The sequence below is a fragment of the Onychostoma macrolepis genome, chromosome 20 (assembly GCF_012432095.1).
Source record: "Onychostoma macrolepis isolate SWU-2019 chromosome 20, ASM1243209v1, whole genome shotgun sequence".
NCBI classification, from domain to species: Eukaryota; Metazoa; Chordata; class Actinopteri; order Cypriniformes; family Cyprinidae; genus Onychostoma; species Onychostoma macrolepis.
This window is the reverse complement of record NC_081174.1, coordinates 29,607,012-29,621,195: the sequence shown is the minus strand read 5'-3', so window position 1 is coordinate 29,621,195 and position 14,184 is coordinate 29,607,012. Positions and strand designations below refer to the sequence as shown.

Below are 14,184 nucleotides of genomic sequence, written 5' to 3'. Positions count from 1 at the left end.
TACTTCTTAAGGTACATTCATCTTTACATGTATACAGTTTGGTTGTGCAGTGTCTTATTTGACAAAAAATAAAAATGCAATGTTTTGTTTTACATTAATTGTGATATTTTTATTTGATTACATTTTAAAAGATTGATTAAATTAATAAAATTGTATTAATTTCATTAGACACCATTTTTGATGATAATGTTTTAAAACATAAAATACAGAATCCAAAAAATAAAACAAAACAACTACAAAATATGAAATATGGTTTACTTTATTTAATTGAGCCCTAAATTAAAACAACAAACAAGTTGTGTTTACATTCAGTCTCAAGGTCTAACATACATGTGGAAAGCATTTCCTTCCCCATCAACAGTAAATGAAAATCGATACTGTATGATATGGAAAAAAATATTGTGATAACATTTTTGGCCATGTCACCCAGCCCTACTTTTTTGTCATTTAGGTGCTTGATGAGCCACAATGAGAAATTCTGCCAAACTCCTTTTTGACTGAAGGCACACACTCCCTTCAGTCTCCTCCCAGACTCCTTCAGTGTGTCTGGATTGGTTTCTAACCCACACAGCTAACGAGCCACGCGCCAGAGAACATCCTCCACGAGTCATTAGAGGAGACCGCCATGCAAAGAGGAGGTGAAGAAGCTGGCACTTTAACCAATCATCTTCCTCTAGAGCCGCTGTGAGTCTCACAGTCACAGACCACTGAGAGTATTCTGCTACAAAGTCAATACTAAAAACAACAGTATCGGTAATACTAAGAATAGACAAGCTCTACGCCACTTTTGTTAACCTGAACTTTAAAATATTGTGTAAATATTCTACAGAATATTTGTTCTGAATGCACTGAAAAAAATTAAAAATCAACAGATTCACAACACAAATTCAACTCTTGCTGCTCTTGCTGACACTAATTGACATCGAAGTATCCCAATATGTCCCAGCTGACTGCATGAGAGCAACTCTAAACAAAACTAGTGTATGGTTTAAAATTAACTATTATTAGTATTGTCATTTTATAGTTGTAGTTAATTACTTTTGATTAAATATATTTATATAACAATTAATTACATGTACTGAAAAAATATATTTTTAAATTTTTTAAATACTCTTTTTTTATTATTATTAATAGTAATGATTCATGTTTTGTTTGATATTTAGTTAATTTAGTTTTCTTGATGGTTTAATATTTAACATTTAAATTAGTATTGTCATTTTACAGTTGTACTGTACAATATATTATTACATAATTTTACTTCAATACTTTTTATTTTTATTTTACAGTGAAATATTACAATAGTAATATTTTATTTTGTTCGATAGGCTATTTTTATTTAGTAGTATTAGCAGTAGTCGTAGTAACAACAACCACAACAATTACTTCTACAACTGTAGTCATATTGATTTAATTAAAAGGGTTTCTTTCTTTAGGTTTTTTTTTTTCATTTACAAGGCCAAGTTTTAAAATTAAACTAATACTTTCATTAAAAACATTGAGGTTTGTTTACCTCTGAACCTTATTTCTAATGCAGTAAATACAGTGATAACAACAGCTTGAGCGATTCTCACTATATGAAATGTGATAGCAGCCGAAAGCTGATTAAGTGTGTGTGAGATCAGTGAAGAAAAAGAAAAGTTACCCACTACAGACACACAAAAAATTATGCCCAAAAAACAAAAAAGGAACTGTAGGCCTACTTCACATTTTAAAGGTCTGTCTTGACCAGATGGTCAAATAAACCTGTTAGCATTCAAATAAACAGACATCTAAAAGCTTTTCTCTAATCGCCAGCAGTTTTCTGCTGTAATTCTCTCACGCTCACTCGCTAGTGAAGGTGATGGCGTATCTAAGGTTACGCGGCACGCCGCGCGCATACCGATGCCACTCTTATCTGAGGTGTTTATGCTGAGAGACGCAGCGCGGCAGAATGTCAACCAGTCACTGCAGCATCACCAAACCCAGCTGCACACGCAAACCTGCTGCATCTGACCTGCTGACGGACCGGAAACACAAACCTAAGACATAATGTACCATAGCATACAAACTCAGAAGCTGCAAGCATTATTGCATTCTGACTGCAGATCAGTTGCTTTTTACTGAAAACTGACTACTTCTATCGTAAGGCTGCATGATTAATTGAAATGAAGCCAAAATATGGTTTAGTGTGATTTAATGAAATTATAGATAGATAGATAGATAGTCAAACATTTTGGGCTAAATTGTGAAGTTCTACAAATAAGAAAAAAAAATAATAATAATGTATATTTGCAAATAGCAATATTTTATTCGGTTACCCTTTTCACTTTTCTCACAACTACTGTCAAAAATTAACCAGCCTCAAGTTAAGTCAACATGAAATCAACACAGAGTACTTTCTTAATACATAGTTTTATTGTGGATGATCCATCAGTGCACATTATTCTACTGAAATGTCTTCCTAATCTTTCATCAAAATGTAATAATCCATTCTTGTTTGTAACGCTCACTTCTTCTGATCCAAACAACTCTCAAAGAATAATGGATTTCTTCTGATCTGAGCAGTAATTAGGCTGATTGTTTAACTGGAGCTTGTGCTGCTGTCACTCATCACTGCAGGAGGAGCTGCACAAATCACACAACTTTCTCACGAGTAGCTGGATGACCCACAATCTGTCTGTGTGTCTGTGTGTGTGTGTGTGTGTGTGTGTGTCTCGCTCGTGTTCGGCCCACACACTGCTGAAGTTTGAGTCACCAATAACTGAAATTAGAGCGTTTCTCCCACTGCTCAACACAGAGAATGACAGCTCTGACAGCTAAAGACGCACCTCAGGGCAACAAGAACAATCCTGGAATAAATCTCACCAACATTTATTTACAGACAGATTACACATCAGCATAACACACACACACACACACACACACACAACAAATAAACAAACAAACGTTACATTTGCAAATGTAGTTTTTGGATCTCAATTATGAATCATTACATATTTAGTGATGTGTCAAGAAGATGGCCAATTAGTCAGTTATCAACAACCAACTAGTTGATTAGTGAGTTGACACTAGTGATGAATGAATTGTGGAATGCATAGATGATCATTTAGGTGATGATTATTTCCATGAGCATGTCTAATTATTTGAAATTATGAAACCTAGACAATTTATCAAATAAATGTATTACAATGTTTTATAACGTCGAAAAAAAAAACTGGATTCTGTTTAAACGGCTTAATTAAATTTTAGTAAGCATGTCTAATTAATAAAATTGATAACATTTTAAAAATGTAATTATTTATTTTAATTTTTTATTTTTTAAACCAATAATAGGGTGCTGTGATTTTCTTTTAAAACAATAACTGCTATTAATCATAATTTGTGAAAGTAATGCTTGTGACTGCTTTCTGGTCAGCCCTGAACTAGTCTAATCATGTATTGTTTCCAACTAGTCAACTAATTGTCTAGACATTAAACTGACTAGTTGATTTTCTTTACTAGTTGTCATTTTCACCTAGTGTATGAAATGTAAAATTAATTAATTAAATAATAATAAAATAAAAAAAAAAAATCCACACCTCAGTCACATCTATATTCTTTTGACTTGCGCTAACTCACCTAGCAACCACTCAAAACACCCTAGCAACCACAAAGCAATAAGAATTCATTCTGAACACTCTGACAACGACATATTATGGCCTGTCAACTTCCCACAACACCCTACAATCAGAGCAGTATTTTTTGCACAGGCACCAACCATTCGGATTCTCTACAGAATTATGAACATAAAAGATACATATGGATACATTTACACTTATTTTTCATGCAGTTGATCGTCGGACACACATGCGGTTGATCTGAATGAGAACATTATATTATTCTCATCTCATTGCTGCTCCTGTAGAATCACTGTCACAAGTGTTTACCTGCTCTCTCCTGCTTATGCAAATATTGATCTGAATCCACGCTGGATTTAATCAGACACTAGCTTCAGCTCACGTCTTCAGCGCTTAACCAGGCGCAATGTTAGTTCTTCTGAATCGGGCCTGGGAATGATGAACCTGTTAACGTGATCGACCTCCTGGAAACCATTACTTCATAACACCACAAACTTCTGTCCGCCAGGATCTGCGTCATGCTCCAGTATATTCCTGGAATATACTGGTTGATTTCATTCAATTTAGAGTTTTTTTAATATAGTGCTTATCACAATACATTTTGTTTCGAGGTAGCTTCGCAGAAAATGCTCGTTTCAGTGTTACAATTAGTTCAGAGAAGCAAACCAATCTTCTTATTATAAAACTAAAGAAATAACATAACATGAAAAAATTATTTTTCAGAGTAGGTGTACATTTTATAAGAAAATAATATATCAATATGTGTTACTTGAAAAATTAACTGAACTGAAAAAAATTACTCATTTACAATTCAGAAATTGCTACACTGTAATAATTGTTTTTTTTTCAAAGTTATAAATTATTGGTGTAAGAAAATATCATTCCATATTTTCCATGACGTCTTTTTACTTCAAAATTAATTCAATGTGTTACTTGTAGTTTTTTTGTAATTATTTATTTAGAAAATTTTAACTCAGAAATTGCTACACTGTAAAAAAAAAAAAAAAAAACTTTAAATAAGTTAAAAACAATGATTACTTATGTGCATTTTATAAGAAAATACAATTTCAGTCTTTTACCTCAAAAGTTTTATGATTAATGAATCAATGCATTACTTATAGTCTTTTTGTAATTGTGAGATTTACTACACTGAAAAAATGGTTTATGATTTACTTCGAAACAATTTTAACTCAGAAATCGCTACATTGTAAAATATATATTTACATATATTCTTACTTCCAAATTTCATGATTAATTCAATGTGCTACTTGCAGGTTCTTTGTAAATACTTGTGAAATTGACTACATTAATATAAAATTAGGAGGATTTAGTTTGTAATTTTTTTAGCAATTTAGCAAATTTGACAACATTTTCAAAGAAAAGGCAAGTAACAGTGAAGTAAACATGACATTTTGACTCAGAAAGATTGAAATAGCGTTTTGTATTTTGTTTTGAACAGTAAAATGTACTCCAATTATATTTTTTATTTTTGAAAAATCATACAGTTTAACATCATCGGAGTAAAAATTGTTTTCTTTGCATGTGTGTTTTTATCTGTAGACAGTCAGCGGGTGGTGTCTGTGCTCGTCTCGTCTCATTGACTGTGCTGTCCTGTGGATAAATGACCAGACGTATAGCTGCTTGTGTGCTCTGGTCAACGCTGTCAGTGACCGGAATAATAAACACACTTAATAAACCTATCCGAGTTAGATTACATTTACTTCAACATGAAATCAAAATCTTTTCTTATTTGTTCTGTTAGAGTAGATATAATAGAGCTTGTAGGACCTGAAATTCATATCAAATAACTTCATATTGAATTAACTACAAGAATGCTCTGCTAACTCCTACCTATATGCCGGGCCAAGTTAATCAAAAACAAACCATCTCAAGAAAGACTGAGTCTTTCACCATATCTCAGCACATTTACTTTCAATTTACGCAGAGACACACAACATTAGTCGAGAGGTCTGAGACCTGGCTCTCTGTGTCTGTGATCAGTGTGTAATGCAGACGAGAGCCAATCAGGTCACGTGTTCAGCTGCAGAGAGCGCCGTTACCCATCAGCCCATACGGATGTGCCTGTCACCTGTAATTGGACTCTATTTAGCATTGTTTTCTAAGAAACACCAGGTATCATACATAGTGTTTTGCTTTTTCTTGCCATCTCAAGAGGGCTACCTTTTCCTCATCTTTCTGTGTCTGGCTCAAATAAACAGGAAAATAGATAAGTACGGCATTACACGACAGATCTTAGTTTTTAGACTTAGGATATTAAGAAAAAGGACTTTCTTTTTTGAGAACTGGTTCTTATTCATAACTGTTTTAATTAGGTTTAGCTCAATGACTTAGTTAGCATTTTTTAGGAGTTAATATTAAAATCAAACTCTTTTTCTTATTACTCTCTAATAGAGTAGAATTTCTTGAGATATAACAGCTTATAGAGCTGGAAATAAAATTATATATTTATGTGTGTGTGTGTTTCCTAACAGAAATAAAATAATGCTGGGGAAAAAATCTATTTATTTTTTTATTTTTTATTTATTTAACATTTTATTAGCTAGTTGCCAAAATAACATTTCAAATTTTCATTTAGTTCAGGTTCAAGTACTAAAAAGTAAAAAGCAAAACATTTGAAACATAAAAAAATATGAATAAATAAAAACAAAACATATGAATAAAAACTATAATAGTAACACTGATTTACAGAAAAATACTGAAGCCTATGGCAAAAGTCTTGAACGCCATTCTTCTAAAATGTTATCAATGTTATTGAATGTTATTGATTTTCAATGTTATTCAAAATTACCAAAATAAAATTTTTCACATAGAATCCTGAAAAAAGGCTTCAGGAAACTTTTAATTTTAAATGTCAAAAGAGGTGGAAAATAACCATAAATAACTAAACTTATAAGAAATTGCAAGGATACTTAATGTCAAAAAGGGCCAAAACATAAAATGGAAAAGTGTTGAATACAACCCATTAATGCTCGAACTCATACAGTGAAACTTCCAAAATCTCTCCCAACACTGCAGCGACATGTTTTATCAGCACAATCTCTAGCATTTACATACTAGAGGTCAAAAATGAATGTGAAAAGCCATTGAAACTCAAGAGAAAGTTTGGAGAGATAATGTGGTCTATTGAGCGCAGAGAATATGAATGTAAAATCTGCTGAGGCGTATGAAAATGAACATGCTCGTATCCTCCGATCATTCATTTGATATCCACTACAGCACAGAGCAGCGGAGAGCAGCTCACTTCACATCTAAAGTGGCCGATAAGAGACTGTTGAACGTCAGTGCTCGGTTCCACTAAATCAGTGTTGAAGCCAGCAAAAAAAGACTGCTCACTATGGATACTTGTGTATAGTGCACTAATTTGCATAAAAGAACAAAGATGGACAAATACAGGAAATAAAAAAAAATAAAATAAAATTAGGGCCAGATTGAACAAAAAGGGCGTGCTTTAATATGTTTAATATACAGTTGTGGTGCTCATATGCGCAAGCTTATGGCATTTTTTGATCCCGTTTCCTTTGTTTCTTTTCCTAACAATAAAAAAAAATGACAGAAAATGCAAAACCAAGATGTAAAGCGTACACATATATTTAAATACCAGTTTTTGAGTTTATCACTGAGAGTATAAAACAAAAACTGTATTTTTATCAGTATTTCTGGTTCAAGCTCTGTTATAGTGCCATCTTTTGTCCGAACATCATCAAATTTGGAATGCTTCCTCATATCCATACAATGCATAGACGCACCAATTTTTGCCAAATTTGATCACTGCATTCAAGAGTTATGAAACTTCAAGTAAAATAGTTATGGCCATAACCATTCATTAACTTGAAGCAGCCATGTTGATTCTGTTTATGCTGAATGGTTTTGACAAAACAAAATAAAATACTAAAAAGAATCTTCTAACATTGGTTTTCACTGGACAAAAAAAAAAAAAAAAAAAAAAAATCCATCTAAGGACTACAAAGGACAACAAAATTCAATACGGCAACATAACAGTTTGACTGAAACAAATGGGGCAAAGTAAGAGTCCACTGAATTAATGCTAATAAAATACCATTTTTATACATTAGACACACGACAGAGCCAACTGGTGGCTAATGTTTTTAAATTTAACCTTATCTGAAATTTGATTGGCTGACATAAGAACAGACCAGAAAAGAAGAGTAGAGACCAATGAATCTCCACCAGAAAGATTAATAAAGTCAAGACAAGAATGACTGAAGATGTGGAAAAAGAAGGATGAGAGAGAGCAGCATGAGTGGTGGACGTGTTTAAACCGGATAAAAATACAGTCAAGACGGAAATAGATGGATTGATTCAAAGTCAGAGGAAACGAAGGACAGAAAAGATAAAATAAGAGAAATTCACCAGATCTAAAAGTAGGAGGAGGACAAGTAAACAGAGAACAACAACAAGACAAAAAAGAGAAATTCACCAGCTCCATAAGTAAAGGAAGGAGGAATGAAGAGAGAATGAATGCAATCACATGTTAGCTTATTTTGTTGTTGTTTTGGATATAGTCAATGCAGTTGCTAGTATATGTTGGGTTGTTGCTAAGGTGTTCTAGGTAGTTTCTACAATGTTTCTCTGTGATCTTCTAGTTAGTAGATATGGCTGATTTGCAACAGGACGACGCACACACTCAACTTCAATACTTTGTGTTATTTAGAAGTAAACTGGCCCAAGTCGGAGGAATCCAACAATTCAGTATTGGATCCAATCAGTTATTTCCAGCTAAATATTCTGTTTGACTCTGAAATGAACCACATTATAGAGGATAAATGCTTTGTGAATGTCTAATGTGATTACAGTACCTCAGCGCTTGCCAAAGTTAAGCTGAGAAAACACAAAACCAATACAAAAGCGTTCTGGGAAAATGCCTGTAAAGCAATTTTGCACAAATACTGACGTCAAGACTGTTTCTCTTGCAATGGGATTAAAGGTAAAAAAATAAAATTACATTTGGGTGAATAATTACAACCAAAACCAAAAATGTTCATCATCAAATGTAAAAATGCAGTTAAATCCATGTGAAAAACTTAGTCAGTCAAAGTGATATACTGGGCAGCTGCTTGAAAGTGTAACAACTTCAGGTTTGTATCCATAGCAACCTGCTTCAAACATTCCAGAGAGGAGAAAAAACGAATACTTGAATCTGCTGAACGCATGACTGGTGTTATAAAGAAAGCAGTCGGATCGGTGTTGTAATGTACAGTAGAGCACAGACTACAGAAGACGAGTATTGAAGATGAACTGCAGTCACGAGTGCAGTGATCTAGTAATTTGCTGATCTGATGAATTAAGTAAATAACCCTCTTTTAACCCTAACCCTCCTTCCTCTTTTACATCCGAAAAGTAACCAGAGTTAAGAGTCTTGTGACTCTCAGGTCTTTGTGAAATGTTTGAACCTCCTGTCTTTCTATTTAATTATTTATTTATCCATCTGTGTGTCTGTACGTCACTCCGTGGAGATACAGTACAGTTGTGTACAGCTACTGCATTGCTAGCTGGTTTCTTACTGGCCTCGAGGCATACGAGCCCACCAGCTGATCTCTCTGATATTCTATTCTCTAGATATTTATTTTACAGTTCACAGTACAGACAGATGCAAGAAAGTATTCTGCGTTCTCTCTTCCTGCCCCTAAACACCCCATAATTCAGCAGCAAACGAAGTGACTGATGAAATAACATCAATAGAGACTGACCTCGTGTTTGGCCTCCGGTTATATTAAGCTCTATCAGATCCGGGCGTTCTACTTTCTGCTGAAGGAGATTTCTGGATGGTTATTGCCAACTTCACTGGGAGAATCAGTCAGTTTTTTGTTGAGGTGTTGATAACACTGTAGAGTATGAAAGTGCAACATTCAGGATTGGAAAGTAAGTCCTATTAATGTTTTTCCATAAAGAAATGGATTCATAACAATAAAATATATATCTTTAAGACTGATCCAAGATGAGCTATAAGGGTGTTAAGTGATGATATATGCGTCGGTGTTTAATTTCCAAAGTACTAATGAAGAATTACATTATTCATGCTTAATCATTTAATATATATATATATATATATATATATATATATTTTGATATTTGCTAAATATACTTTATACTTCAAAATCAGTATCTGAGCTGGTTAGGTTGGTTCCTGGCTTGAAACTCTTTACTGAATATATTTTTTTAAATCCTTATGGAGAAAATGAATTGGAAAAAATACTCCTGTAAAATACATTGTTTTATAGTGTTTAATTGCCAAATCCTAATGAAGAACTACATTACCCATGATCCTGAGGAGTGTTTTGTTACCACTGGAATAAAACTCACAAGGAAAGAGATCAGGAAAGACTGATATTTAAAATGTAAAATATTTGTTTAAAAAAAAATCATGAAAATATCATAAAATATTATAAAGTTATAGAATTTGTAACAGTTTAATATTTAAACTTTTAATAATTGATTACATCATTTGCAGTGCCTCATGGGATTTGCAGTTCATTCACGCTTTAATTTTATTTAAATATTAAACTAGTAATATTTATTTAATTTGAAAAATATCTGTGCAGTTAATTATATTTTAAAAAAATTCTGTATATACAGTATATTGTTTGTGAACATTTTAATTTTCCTTAGTTATTTTATAAAATCAGATTCTTAAAAAAAATGAAATGTCATTTTTGCCTCGGTCATTGATTAAGCTGCACAACTGTTTTCAACACTGATGATGACACTACTGCTACTATTAATAATAAATGTTTCTTAAGCAGCAAATCTGCATATTAGAATGATTTCTGAAGGATCATGTGACACTGAAGACTGGAGTAATGATGCTGAAAATTCAGCTTTGATCACAGGAATAAATTACATTTTACAATATATTCACATAGAAAATAGTTATTATAAATTGCAATAATATTTCACAATATTACAGTAAAAAATAACAAATTAAAGTAACTCATTTTTTGACCAACAACTTTTTCTTCAGATAATGTGCATTGATGAATAAGAGCAAGAACAAGCAGATTTATTAAACAGTAAACTGGTCTATTTTGATTTCATGAAGACATGCAGGGTTTTCCAAACAGACTACAGGCTGAAAGGGGCTTCAAAAACAGGATTCTCTCACAGTTAAAGGTTATGGTTAGGAATTTCAAAGCAAAACCAAACTTCTGCTTTAAAGAGAGCGTCAGCTTTTCTGTGGGAATGACGCAAGAAGTCTCTACTGTACACAGACGCTGAGTGTGTGATCCTGCTGCTCAATTAATCCCAGTTAAATCGAGCACAGCGATCTGATACAGACATTAATACAAAACTCACCCTATATCCTTCAACTAATCCTAAAGACAATCCTTATCCACGGAGAAGGTTTCAGTGCCGATAAACATCCAATCTAGCAGCCTAATTAAAGAAGCGTGAACAAAGGAGAAATAGAGGAGAACGGGAGAATGCCACAGCTGAGATGCTCAAGGAAGCAGTTAAAAAATAAATCTCTAAGCCTTTTAAAATCAATGCAGCTAAAAAGAGTCTTATCTGTGGAGGTCTACAACACAATATTAACAGATTTGTACAAACTCTAAAGAAAATGCATGCTTGCCTGTGCTTTTGCATGGTTTAGGGTTTTACTAGGTTATTTCTTCCTGACCGCAGTCTAAAGAGCTCAACTGCAAGCATGGACCACGAAGGTTCATAACAGATCCTCTGTGTGTCAAAAGCCTTGCAAGTAAGCTTAAATGAATAGTTCATCCAAAAATGAAAATTTGCTGTTAATTTACTCACCATCAGGCCATCCAAGATGTAGGTGAGTTTGTTTCTTGAGTAGAAGATTTTTAGCTGAAACTGTGGTCCTTGAGGATTCATAAAATGCAAGTCAAAAAAACATATACAGGCAACACAACATTAATACCAGCGGCTCTTGCTGATATATTGAGGTCTTATGAAGTGAAACGATTGGTCTGTGCAAGACACTGAACATTATTTACAACATTATTACCTGTAATCCAGAGCCTCAGGCAAATGGGCAATCACGCAATGATGTAAAGTATACACAATTACATTATTAAAGCACCCAATCATGATGTGAAACATGGATGTTTTACATCTAAAGCATATAAAGTGAATAAACTCGTCTTAGCAGCTTACCATTTTACATAATGAGAAACTATAAAATCTTTCATTTTGCCCCTTCAGTTCACGCATGCACATATCAGTGGCTCGTCGGTCTTCAGTTTAAGCCGAACTGTTTCCTCAGTTCAGTGATCGTTGGAGGAACTGAAGCGCTGAATCAGTTCTACTGAAGAAAAAAAAAAAAAAGTCACCTGTATCTCAGTTGTCCCAAGGGTGAGTAAATTAACAGAAAATTTTCATTTTTGAGTGCACTATCCCTTTAAAGCAGAGTAAAAATGAGCTAAAAGTGTAAAAAGCGAGTGGCCCTTCGTTTTGCTCTTTTCATCTGCAGATGAAAGAAGGATTCTCGGATAACCACAGTTACTTAAAACAGTGAAAAGGGCTTTCAAACACGGTGCTTTGAAGAGGAGGGTGAATCAAGAAGATGAATAACAGTAACCACCGCCGTGCAGCGATTTCCACTGTTTATTTAAACACATGTAAGAAGATGAGAGTCTTCTGGAAATGTCAAATTTATGGATCAAGACAATCTGCATAATTAGGCTCATGAGCACAGTGAGAGCTTATCAAAGACATTTCAACATTCTGCCTTATTCCAATGTAAAGCCTGCATTAGATTTTGGCCTGTGGCTTAACAGTGTATTTAGTGTTTGCAAAGGCAAGAATCGTTATTAGTGTTATTCATATCTAGTGTCAGTGATCTAGACATGAATGAACCTCAAATCAAGACTTCTCTATAGCGACCAGAAATCACAGAGACATGTGGGTGGGCTATTTTGACTTTAGCCAATAAGCAACCACATAGCAACACACTAACAAACAATAATAATAATAAAAAAAAAAAACATAGCATCATGCCGGAAAGTTTTTTTTTTTTGTTTGTTTTCAAGAAGATTTGCTATCTATGAATATTTTCACAGAGATCTTCACAGTGCATTTTAATTTAACCATGATGAAAACATGAAATTCTGTCTTAGATGAGCAAAAACAAGGCATATTATTAGGGATGCACCATTATTTAGGCCTAGGGTTATTATCGTTAAGTAAAACGAAAACTATTAAAAACATTTGTGATAATTTAAAAAGAAGTTTTACTAAGTTAAACTAAATAAAAAAGAACATAAAAATAAAAGCCAATTGATAAACTATAGGCTATAATATAAAAATAATTATTTTAGATAAAAAATTATTTATACATTATAGTTTTTTTCATATATTAATATAAATAAATATATAAAAGTACATAAATTTAAAAAAAAAAAAAAAAATAGCACCGATATTAAAATTCCAATAAACCAATATTAATTTTAATGTTACAGGAATGCCAACTACAACAACTAGCCTAGCTTAAATAAAAACTTAAACCTAAACAGTAATATTAAAAAAAATGAGCAATAGCAAAATTACAAAACAAGTTAAACTAAAATTAAAATGAAACTGAACATATAAAAATAAAACCTAATTCAAAATATTGATATAAACAATTACCAATGTTTTTATGGTAACACTTTACAATAAGGTTCATTAGTTAACAACATTAGTAAACATGAACTAAGAATGAACAATACTTCTACAGCATTTATTAACCTTAGTTAATGTTAATTTCAGTATTTACTAATGCATTATTAAAATCATAAGTTGTGTTTGTTAACATTAGTTAATGCACTGTGAACTAACATGAGTAAACAATGAACAACTGTATTTTCATTAACTAACATTAACAAAGATTAACTACATACATTAACTAATGTTAACAAATGACACATTGTAAAGTGTTACCGTTTTTATATAATATATAATAAAATTATTTATATTATATGTAAATAAACTATGATATATAAATAAATAAAAACATATACATATACACACACACACACACACACACACACACACACAGGGTACGGAAAGTATTCAGACCCCCTCCCCTCCTTAAATTTTTCACTCTTTATTATATTGCAGCCATTTGCTAAAATCATTTAAGTTCATTTTTTTTCCTCAATGTACACAAAGCACCCCATATTGACAGAAAAACACAATTGTTGACAATTTTGCAGATTTATTAAAAAAGAAAAACTGAAATATCACATGGTCCTAAGTATTCAGACCCTTTGCTGTGACACTCATATTTAACTCAGGTGCTGTCCATTTCTTCTGATCATCCTTGAGATGGTTCTACACCTTCATTTGAGTCCAGCTGAGTTTGATTATACTGATAGGACTTGATTAGGAAAGCCACACACCTGTCTATATAAGACCTTACAGCTCACAGTGCATGTCAGAGCAAATGAGAATCATGAGGTCAAAGGAACTGCCTGAAGAGCTCAGAGACAGAATTGTGGCAAGGCACAGATCTGGCCAAGGTTACAGAATTTCTGCTGCACTTAAGGTTCCTAAGAGCACAGTGGCCTCCATAATCCTTAAATGGAAGACATTTGGGTCAACCAGAACC

The 14,184-nt window shown here is 33.0% G+C and overlaps 1 protein-coding gene across 4 annotated transcripts in view; it reads right to left on the bottom strand.

Annotated features, from left to right (window-relative positions):
• fut8b (fucosyltransferase 8b (alpha (1,6) fucosyltransferase)) overlaps nt 1-14,184 on the bottom strand; it is a 90,155-nt gene that overhangs the window by 60,333 nt on the left and 15,638 nt on the right. Inside the window, exons 2-4 of one of the 4 annotated variants that reach the window (XM_058755430.1) lie at nt 11,751-11,898; nt 11,388-11,455; nt 9,326-9,460 (exon numbers count right to left, since the gene is read on the bottom strand). The exons of 2 other annotated variants lie outside the window; for them this stretch is intronic. The gene's annotated coding sequence lies outside the window, so the exon portion shown is untranslated. The remainder of the gene's footprint in view (nt 1-9,325; nt 9,461-11,387; nt 11,456-11,750; nt 11,899-14,184) is intronic. One more of the 4 variants, XM_058755429.1, reaches the window with a different exon arrangement.